Source organism: Trichechus manatus, unplaced genomic scaffold (genome assembly GCF_000243295.1).
Source record: "Trichechus manatus latirostris isolate Lorelei unplaced genomic scaffold, TriManLat1.0 scaffold00279, whole genome shotgun sequence".
NCBI lineage: Eukaryota > Metazoa > Chordata > Mammalia > Sirenia > Trichechidae > Trichechus > Trichechus manatus.
Window position 1 is genome coordinate 1,245,165 of NW_004444215.1, and position 11,639 is coordinate 1,256,803.

Sequence of the window (11,639 nt, forward strand, 5' to 3'; positions counted from 1 at the left end):
TCACCCACACACCCCTCCCAACAGCTCCACAATTCAGCTTTATTTCAAAGTTCAGGAATCTCAGATATAAATCCAGCATGATACCTGAAGCCAGAAAACAACTGCAGATAACAAAAACAAAGGCTGTGCAAGGTACTTTCATATGTCCAAATACAGAAACACAATAGTACAGGATCCCCCTCAGCAATATTGCTCATATATGATAAATGGTGTATCAAGGAAGAATCTGTGATTCTAAAAGCTAATGGAAGGAAACTTCTTTTTTTCTCCTATATACTGTGCCAGTTCCTTAAGCCATATGCTGATCTTTTACCCAGCCATTGCACATTGTCTACATGTCAAGGTGGGGAAGGACAGGAGGGAATTCATGCCAAGTATAACACAGCAAAGACAGGATAATGTTTGTATGATGTCATCTATTTAGTTACACAGACTAATCTATGGAATAGATTTTATATTAGCTCTGAGTTTGGGGCAATTGACTTCTCCTACTAGGCCTCAGTTTCCTCATTCATAAGATGAATGTCTCGAACTAGATGATGACTAAACTTCAAGGTCTAATATTCTATAATTCAGAGAAATAGCAACTGAGAACACAGCAGAAGCAGGAGCAACACTGGGTTCATATTTACCTTTCTAAGTTTTATTTAGGAGTAGAACCCTCCAGCCCGACCAATTCTGGGGTAATAGTAAAGAAATACAAGGAATGTGGATAGTCAAATATGATGACAAAAACATTAATGAGCTAATTAATTCAATACAAATTATTGACTACATAAAAAGTGACAGATACTAGACCAAGAACGGGGATACAACTATATATATAAAAGGCAAATAGCAAGTCGTCAAAGAGACAAACAAAAAATAACTAACATTTATAATAAGGCAGAATTAAGTAACTGAGTAACACTAGAAGCACTATACGTTCAGAAAATTAGAAAATAAGAAATCAAACATGATTTGAGAAGACCAAAGACAGTGTAAAATTGAAGAAAGGAGGTTGCATTTTAGTGAAAACTTGAAAAATGAAGATTTCAATATAAGAAGAAATGGATTGGATGTTTCATAAGAGTTAATATTTATACCTATTTAAAGAAACGTCTTGTCTCAGGAAAGGAATATTTAAAAAAATAAATATCCTGATTTGGTGTAAGATATTTATCAGAAGTCTACAGAAAACTTCACACTTAGTGGTGAAACAGTAAATGGATTCTCATTAAACTCAAAAAGAAGATAAAATTGACTACTAACACTACCACTACTCAATATAGTATTATAAAAGCCTACCCAATATAGTAAACTAAGGGGAAAAAAGATGAATAAATATTAGAAAAGAGGAGAAGAATCTATCAGTTTGCAATGATAAGAAAAATCAAATTAAAAGCTATTAAGAATAATAAAATGTTCACTATAAGATGGACAAATATCAAAATACACTAGTCAGCATCCTTTGTAAACACCAGCAATAACCAATTAGAGAATGTAATGGAAAAAAAGATCATTCATATTAGCAACAAAACCATCAAAAATTGAGAAATATGCATAACAAAAATATGCAAAATCTATTTGAAGGAAAGTATAAAATTTCACTAAGAACTTCTGCTTATGGCTATGGTAAATTACTTTATACAACAGAACAACTCACTCACCAAGAAAATCGAGAAAATGTTGGTAAAATTTGTGTGTGTGTGTTTGATACCACAAGAGAGCTACCGAAGCAAACAAGATTTGAGGGGCAAAGATCTGGAGTAAAGGAAAACTCACAAACTATACCTCTTATTCCCTGTAGGAATTTGCTGACTGGTAAGCAAGACAGGCAGAGAGACTGAGAAGCCAAGCAGAAAGTGGCTACTACATGATGGAGAATATGAGCAGAGCTTTCCACAGTCTCATGGAGTTGGCGAGACAAAAATTAAAGTTCAGGACTTCAAGTAACCCCAGTTTTAAAAACCAAGATTTGGGAGAAAAGAGAAGAGCAGGTAAATAAGTCTGAGAATTTGAGCCATTTTTTCCATACAGGCATTTACTGATTCTTAAATGGCTGTGCTGGAGAACACAAGCAAAAAGGGAATACCAAAATGATGACCAGCTAATCAGAACAATCAGCAGTCTCATGGAATTTGGGGCCTGAGAAGGTTGAGAGGTCCTAGTAAACCCCCTAGAATTTCAGCTTGGATGCTGAAGGACTACACAAAGAGTAAGGGTTGTCCTGAAAGATATAATCCCACCAAAAAAAAAAAACTCATCCTTGAAGTGTCTCAATCCCTGAATGGATTAAGGTGATCTGCTTCCACTTCAACTGCCTTCCAGAAACTAAAGTAAATACTCTCTTTACAAAAAGAAGAAGAAGAAGAAAACAACAGAGGACTTCTGGTTCCAGACAAGATGGAATAGACTCATTTCTCTCTATTCCTTTCAAGTCATTACAACTAAAACCTTATACATACATAATCCAACAGAAAACCGTAAGAGTACACTGAGAGGTAGAAAGAGAAAGGCAGATTGGCTAGGAACCTTGGGACTTGAGGAACAACACGACAATGAGTTCCCTGTATTTTCTTTTTACCTCCTATATATTCCAAGCTAGGAGCTGGAAAAGTCTGCAATCCATAACCACCAACAGGTGCAGACAAAAACAGCCCCAAGAAAAGCTTGCTCTCTCTAGCCTAAGGGTCGAGAAAAAGGGCAGCACAATAAGACAGAAAACTTATTGACAATACCAGCCCTATCCTAACGCCACAGATGGCCCACCCCAGCAGTGTCAGAGGAGACCAAGAAACGAGTTTAAACTCCCACCCCTCACCCAGCAGTATAGGCACCTTGAGATAATGCTCCCCCTCCTCCATGGACATGGTGCCAGCAGAGACTGAGTGGGGAGTCTATACTCCAAACCCCCCACTCAGTAAAGCAGAAGAGCCAGGGCAGGGCTTCCATCCTCCACCAGTGCATTATTAGCAAGACTTATTGGGGAATCTGGACTTCCAGGACTTGCACCACCTCCCGGTTCAGTATTGGTAGGCATTGCTTCTCATCCTCCCAACTAAAGAGTGGGGAGAGGATCCCAGAGAGGAGGGAGCTAGAGAAAAAGATTCATTAAATCTGATTATGAAATCCTAGAAAGATCCTTGGCTGTCCCACAGGTAAAAGTGACTATAGCTGACATGTCAAAATGTTTGAGATCTGAACTGCAGTTAGCATACCACCAAGGTTTTTAGAGTAGCCTCTGGGTAAAACAAAAATGAAGCAGATCAGTATAGCTTGTGAGGGCTCTAAAAACCAAATTGTTATTGCACCCACAGGCTACAAAAGTAGGACAGAACCTGTGCACTAAACCTAAATAAGGCGTCTGTTTGCTAAAACGGAAGACTTAAATAGGATCCAGAGTCTCTTAATTTAATATCTAAAGTATCCAGGATAAAATTGAAAAAAAAATATTCATCATACCAAGAACCAGGAAAATCACAACATAAATGAGAAAAGACAACTAACAGATGCCAACACTAAGATGACCCCAGATATTGGAATTATCTGACAAGGATTTTAAAGCAAATATCATAAGAATGTTTCAATGAGCAATTATGAACACTCTTCACATAACTGAAAAATAGAAAATCTCAGCAAAGTAACCAAGCTATAAAGAAGAACAAAATGAAAATTATAGAAGTGAAAAATACATTAAACAAAATTAAAACCTCACTGGGCAGGCTAAATAGTACATTAGAGATGACAGAGGAGAGAATCAGTACACTTTTAGATAAATCATAAAATTGACCCGGTATGAATAGCAGAGAGAAAATAGACTTAAAAAAAATAGACCCTCAGAGACCTGTAAGACAATAACAAAAGGTCTAACATTCATGTCATGAGTCACAGAAGAAGAGAAACAGTGTGGGGCTGAAAAAAAAATTGAAGAAATAATGGATACACATTTCTCTGATTTGGCAAAAGTTATAAATCCACAGATTCAAGAAGCTGAGCAAACCCCAAACAGTAAAAACTCCAAGAAATCTATGCCAAGACACATCATAATTGAACTTCTGAAAGCTAAAGACAAAGAAAAAAATCTCAAAAGCAGGTAGAAAGAAACAACTCATTATCTCTAGAGGAACAAAGAATTGAATGACAGTGGATTTCTCATCTAAAACCATGGAGGCCAGAAGTAAGTGGCACAACAAGTCTCAAGAGCTGAAAGAAAAGAACTGCAATCCCCAAATTCTATATCCAGCAAAAATATCCTTCAGGAATGAAGAGGAAATGAAATAGACATTCTCAGATGAAAGAAAACTAAGACAATTCGTTACCAGCAGACCTACTTTTACAGAATGGAAATGATAAGACCTAAAACTTCAGAAAAGATAAAGAACAATGGAATGGGTAGAAATAAGCGTAAATATAATAGATTATATTCCTCCTTATAAATTGTTTAAAACATATTTGATAACTGAAACAAAAATATACTGACAGAATCCGGAGCCAGAAGACCTGCACAAAACAAAAATATATTCTAAAAATAATTTTTCAGGTAAAAGGATTATGATATCAGATGGAAGCATAGAAAGACAGAAATAAATGTAAAGAAAAACAAGAAAAGGTAAATTTTAAGTAATCTAAATGAATATTAACAGGTTAAAATAATAAAAAAAAATATATAGGGCTTAAAATATATTTAGAACTAAAATTCAAGAGAACAGCAGCAAAATAGGTAAAAAGATAATAAACAGAGTCAACATTTTATAAGACCCTTCCATTGTTCAGGATATGGAAAAAGAACCAATTTAAAATAGAATCTAACAAACCAAAAATGTATGATATAATCTCTGCAATAACCACTAAAAGAATAACAGAATATATAACTCAAAAGCTAATACAGGAGAAAAGTAAAATAACAACAACAACAAAAAAAAAAAACTTGATTAATCCAAATGAAGGAAAAAAGGACCAAAAAATGGAGCGCTGAACAGGTGGAGCAGATAGGATAAAAACAGTAAGCTATTAGAAGAAAATGTAAATATATCAGTAATTACATTAAACATAAAATACAGTAAATACTCCAATTAAAAGACAAAGATTGTTAAACTGGATAAAATAAAAAAATAAACTAAACGCTGCTTATGTAAAATACATACCACATTTAAGGACACAAAAAATTGAAAATAAAAGGATAGAAAATACCATCTATGTAAACCGTAGTCTTAAGAAACCTGAGATCACTTCCGGCTTCCAGTATGGCAGTGTAACCTCCTTGGGAAACTGAGTGAGGGAGGAATTTCTGGAAGGGAGAGATTTAGAGAACATAAATAAGCCACAAGATGACCCCTGAAACCTCAAACTGATGTGTGTGACACATTCAAAGCGGGTCCTCCAAGGTTTAAACTTTTACTAAGATTGAAAGCACTGCCCACAGAAAACAATATAAAATTTAGAGTTTGAAATTAACCAGGTTAACTGGTAGCTAGAACAATATATCAACAATCCTCAGAGGAATACAACAAAATTCAGAGTTTACACAACATAAAGATCATGATGTTCAGGATATATTGTTTGGCATACAAAGAACCAAGAAAATAGATATAGATTATCTATTACCATATTTTTATACTGATAACACACACCTTCTACGTTTGTTTGCCAACTGTTCCCCCCCCCCACTGTGAGGTATTTTCATAAGCACACTATGCTAATTTTTTTACAGCAACATGTAAAAAAATTAGCATAGCAGCACTTATGAAAATGCCTCAAGGGAGGGAGGGAGTGGTTGGCAAACAAACATAGAAGGTGTGCGTTGTTTGAATAAAAATTTGATAATATTTATAATACAGATACTGAATCATTAACTAATGACCCTCCCAAAAGAAAACTTGAGCCCAGATGGGATTACTGGTGAATTCCTCTAAACATTCAAAGAATAAATAGCACCAGTCTTACATAAACTCTTCCAGAGTGTAAAAAAAAAAAAGTTTTGCATCCCAATTCATTTTTGAAACTAACATAACCTTAACCTAACCTTAATACCAAAACCTAACAAAACTTGACAAAAAAAAGAAAACCGCAGGCCAATTTCACTTATGAACACAGATGCAAAAATTCTAAAGCACACACACACACACACACACACACATCTAATACTGTGTTGCAAAATAATTGAACAAACAGAATTTATTCTAAGGGGGAAAAAAAGTCTGATTTACCACTTGAAGATCAATCAATGCAATTCACCACATTACCAGAATAAAGGAGAAAAATGATAGGATCAACTCAATAGACGCAGGAAAAAAAAATCATATGATAAAATCCAACACCCATTCATCATAAAAAGTCTTTGCAAACCAAAATTAGAAACTTTCTTAATCTGATTAGGAGCATCTGCAAAACACCTGCAGGGAAAATCATACTTAATGGTGAAATGATGAAAACATTACCCATAAGATCATGAATGAAATAGGGACGCCTGTGAGCATTGCTTGTATTCAGCATTGTGATGGAGATCCTAGGCAATACAATAAGATGGGAAAAAATAAAATACATAAAAAATGGAAATAAAGCACAGAAATAGTTATTTGCATATTTCATAACTATATTGGTTAAAAAATGAAAAAGAATCTACAGATAAATCAGTACCATTAATAAACGGATTCATCAATACCTCTGAGTACAAGAACAATATTCAAAAATCAATTTTATTTCTATATATCAGAACAAAATAGTTGGAAAATAAAATTTTTAAGTATGTATTTTACAGTAGCATCAAATAACACTAAACACCTAAGAATAAATATAAAGAAAGCTGTGCAAGATCTCTCTACACAACAAACTACATAAAAATATCGAGTGAAAAATAAAAACTTAAATAAATGGGTTGATATACCATGTTTGCAGATTGGAAGACTCCATTTTGTAAAAATAACACTTCTCTCCAAATCAATCCATAAATTCAGTGCAATTGCAATAAAAATTCCGAGAAGTCTTTTCTGTGTGGAAATTGAAAACCTGATTCTAAAATTTACGAAATGGGCAAAGCTAAAGAAATTACACTACTAGATTATTTATCAAGATTTATTAAAAGATTTTGTAATTAATTGGCTATTAATTGAATATCCACATAAAAGTTAATGACTCTTTGTTATGGATTGAATTGTGTCCCCCCAAAATGTGTGTCAACTTGATTAGTCCATGATTCCCAATATTGTGTGACTGTCCACCATTTTGTCACCTGATGTGATTTTCCTATGTGTTGTAAAATCCTACCTCTATGATGTTAATGAGGTGGGATTAGCGACAGGACTCAATTTACAAGATTAGGTTGTATCTTAAGTCAATCTCTTTTGAGATATAAAAGAGAGAAGCGAGCAGAGAGATATGGGAACCTCATACCACCAAGAAACAAGAGCCAGGAAAATAGTGTATCCTTTGGACCCAGAGTCTCTGCACTGAGAAGCTCCTAGAGCAGGGGAAGATTGATGACAAGGACCTTCCCCCAGGGCCAGCAGAGAGAGAGAGAGCCTTCCCCTGGAGCTGGCACTCTGAATTCAGACTTCCAGCCTCCTAGACTGTGAGAGAATAAATTTCTCTTTCTCAAAGCCATCCACCTGTGGTATGTCTGTTATAGCAGCACTTGATAACTAAGACACTCTTGAACTCTACCTCACATCATACACAAAAATCAATTCCAGTTGCCTTGTGTGTGTGTGTGTGTGTGTATGTGTGTGTGTGTAAACCTGAAAGGTAAAACAATAAACCTTCTAGAAGATAACATAAAATACTGTCACAATATTGGAGTAGGCAAGGATTTTTTAAGTGGAACAAAAAAGTACTAACCATAAAATAAAAGACTGATCAATTAGGCTACATTAAAATTAAGAGCCTCTGTTCATCAAAGGGAAACCGTGGTGGCATAGTGGTTAAGTGTTATGGTTGCTAACCAAAAGGTCGTCAGTTCGAATCCACCAGGTGCTCCTCAGAAACTCTATGGGGCAGTTCCACTCTGTCCTATGGGGTCGCTATAAGTTGGAATCGACTTGACGGCAATGAGTTTGGTTTTTGTTTTGGTTCATCAAAGGACAACCTTAAGAGAGTGAAAGGCAAGCCCCACAGAGTGGGGAGAAGATATATGCAATACACATATCTAACAAAGCACTGGAATATAAATACTACAAATCAATAAGAAAATTAGAGACAAGAGAGTAGACAAGTGTACAAATGATTTGAACAGGCTTTTCAAAAAAATTTTTAAGGACATCCAAATGGCAAATAAGCATATGAAATGATGATCACTCTCATAAGTAATCAGGAAAATATAAATTTAAACTACTATGAGGTACCAATACATGTATATTAGAATGGCTCAAATTTAAAAGTATGACAATACTAAGTGCTGACCAGGATGGAAAGCCATGGGAACTCTCACACACTGCTGGTGGACATGTAAATCAGTGCAAAACCTTTGGAAACTCTTTGACAGTATCTAATAAGTTGAACATATTTATACCCTATGACCCAGCAATTCTACTCCTAGCTATATAAGCAGAAATGAGGGAACGTATTCACAAAAATAAATGCATGAGAACGTTTCACTGTGACAATACTTATAATAGTGTAAAACTAGACACATCTCAAATGTCCATCAACAGTCGAATTGCTTTGTACATTGTGATTTACTTATATAATGGAACACTATACAGCATTGAAAATTACAGCTATTTCAACAACATGAATGAATCTCAAAGATATTATATTGAGCGGAGGAAGTCGGTGGTATAAGAAATCAGGATATTAATTATCTTTGGGGAGGGGAGTATGGACAGTGGCTGGGAAAAAGCATGAAGGGATGGTTTGGTGGTGCTAGCATTATTCTATTTCTTCGTCCACATGGTGGGTACATGTGTTTATACATTTGGTAAATTATCATTGAGCTGTACACTTAATGATTTTGCATTTTTATGTATGTTTTACTTCATTGAAAAAGTTTACTTTAAACAAAAAACTACCAAAAAGAAGACCTTAATAAATGGAAAGAAAGCATGTTTTGGGCTGGAAAGAGCTAATTATCTTAAAAATACTAATGGTTCCAAATTTATCTATGATTCAATGTAATCCTAATAAAAGTCCCAACAGAATTTCCTTAAAATAAAACTTGCCAAGTTTATTCTAAAGTTCATAAGGAAATTCTTGCAACAGATTTTTTTAAAAAAATAACTATTAGAGGGTATTTGATCTAATAAAGAACAGAACCTAATATAAATCTATAGAAATAAAACATTATAGTACTAAAATATTAGCATGTCAATACGTAGATGTACCAAAAGGCTGCTAACCAAAAGGTCAGCAGTTCAAATCCACCAGCCGGTCCTTGGAAATCCTATGGAACAGCTCTATTCTGTCCTATGGGGTCACTAGGAGTTGGAATCGACTCGACGTCAATGGGTTTTATATGTTGCGTACTTTTAAGATGCATACCTAAAATATAAAGATGCAGAAAGACTGAAAGTAAAAGGATGGAAAAAGATGCATCAATCAAAAACTAATCAAAGGTAAGGTGATATGGCAAAACCAATAAACTGAATAATACTGAAAATACGACATATCAAAACTTGTGGAATACAGCTAAAGCCATGCTTAGAAGCAATGTGAAGATAAAAAGCTGAAAATCAGTGAGCTAAGCATCCTCATGAAGTTAGAAAAAGAAAAGCAAATTAAACCAAGAAAGTGGAAGGAATTAAATAAGACAAGAAATCAAAGAGAAAACAAACACACAGTAAAGAGGATCAACATAGCCAAAAGTTGTTTATTTGAAAAGAATAACAAAATTGACAAATCTCTAGCAGGACTTATGAAGAAAAGAAGAGAAGGCACGAAAAATCAAAGTGTGGAATGAAAAAAAGGGATACAACTCCAGATCCTACAGATATTAAAAATATCATATTAGGAAAAACTTTATGCCATTAATTTGAAAACATAAAATATACAAATTCTAGAAAAATACAACTTACCGAAACTGAGTCAGGTCAAAACAGAAAATCATAATACTACCTTAATGTTAAAGAAATTGAATTTGTAACTTAAAACTCTTTTAAAAAGAATTAAGGCCTAGATGACTTCACTATTAACTTCTACCAAACATTTAAGGAAGATAAAACACCAACCTTACACGACCAATTCCACAGAATAAAGTTGTTTTCTGAGGCCAACGTAGGCTTCACACCAAAACTTGACTAGCACATTGTTGTTGTCGTTAGGTGCCGTGAAGTCAGTTCCGACTCATAGTGACCCTATGTACAACAGAATGAAACACTGCTAAGACATTAGAAGAGTAGGATATTAGAAAGACTAGGACATTAGAAGAAAGAAAGTTTTACAGGCCAGTGTGAAAAACCTAAACAAAACGTTTGCTAACCAAATCCAGCAGTATATGAAAAGAATAATACATAAATTGGGTTTATGACAGGAATGTAAGTTCAACATTTGAAAACTCAATGTAATTCACAGGGCTAAAAACAGTACCTACCAAAAAAAACATTGAACCAGTACCAGTATCCATTGAGCCAGTTTTAACTCATGGTGACTCCATGTGTATCAGAGTAGAACTGGTTTTTTGAAGTAGATCACCAGGCTTTCTTCCAAGGACCCTTTAAACTGACTATGCAAAGGCATTCAACTGTGTGGATCATAACAATTATGGATAACATTAGGAAGAATGGGAATTCCAGAACACTTAATTGTGCTCATGAGGAACCTGTACATAGACCAATAGGCAGTCATTCGAACAGGAAAAGGGGATACTGCGTGATTTAAAGTCAGAAAAGGTGTGTATCAGGGTTGTATTCTTTCACCATACTTATTCAATCTGTACGCTGAGCAAATAATCGGAGAAACGACTATATGAAGAAGAATGCGGCATCAGGGTTGGAGGAAGACTCATTAACAACCTGCGATATGCAGATGACACAATCTTGCTTGCTGAAAGTGAAGAGGACTTGAAGCACTTACTGACGAACATCAAAGACTACAGCCTTCGGTATGGATTACACCGCAACAGAAAGAAAACAAAAATCCTCACAACTGGACCAATAAGCAATGCCACGATAAACAGAGAAAAGATTGAAGTTGTCAAGGATTTCATTTTACTTGGACCCACAATCAATGCCCATGGAAGCAGCAGTCAAGAAATAAAACGACATATTGCATTGGGCAAGTCTGCTGCAAAAGACCTCTTTAAAGTGTTAAAAAGTAAAGATGTCACCTTGAGGACTAAGGTGCACCTAACCCAAGCCATGGTGTTTTCAATCGCCTCATATGCATGCAAAAGCTGGACAATGAATAAGGAAGACCAAAGAAGAATTGATGCCTTTGAATTATCGTGTTGGTGCAGAATATTGAATACCATGGACTGCCAAAAGAATGAACAAATCTGTCTTGGTAGAAGTACAACCAGAATGTTCCTTAGAAGCAAAGATGGCTAGACTTAGCCTCACATAATTTGTACATGTTATCAGGAGAGACAGTCCCTGGAGAAGGACATCATGCTTGGTAAAGTAGATGGTCAGCAAAAAAAGAGGAAGACCCTCAACAAGATGGATTGACACAGTGGCTGCCACAATGGGCTCAAGCGTAACAACGATTGTGAGGACGGCACGGGACCTGGC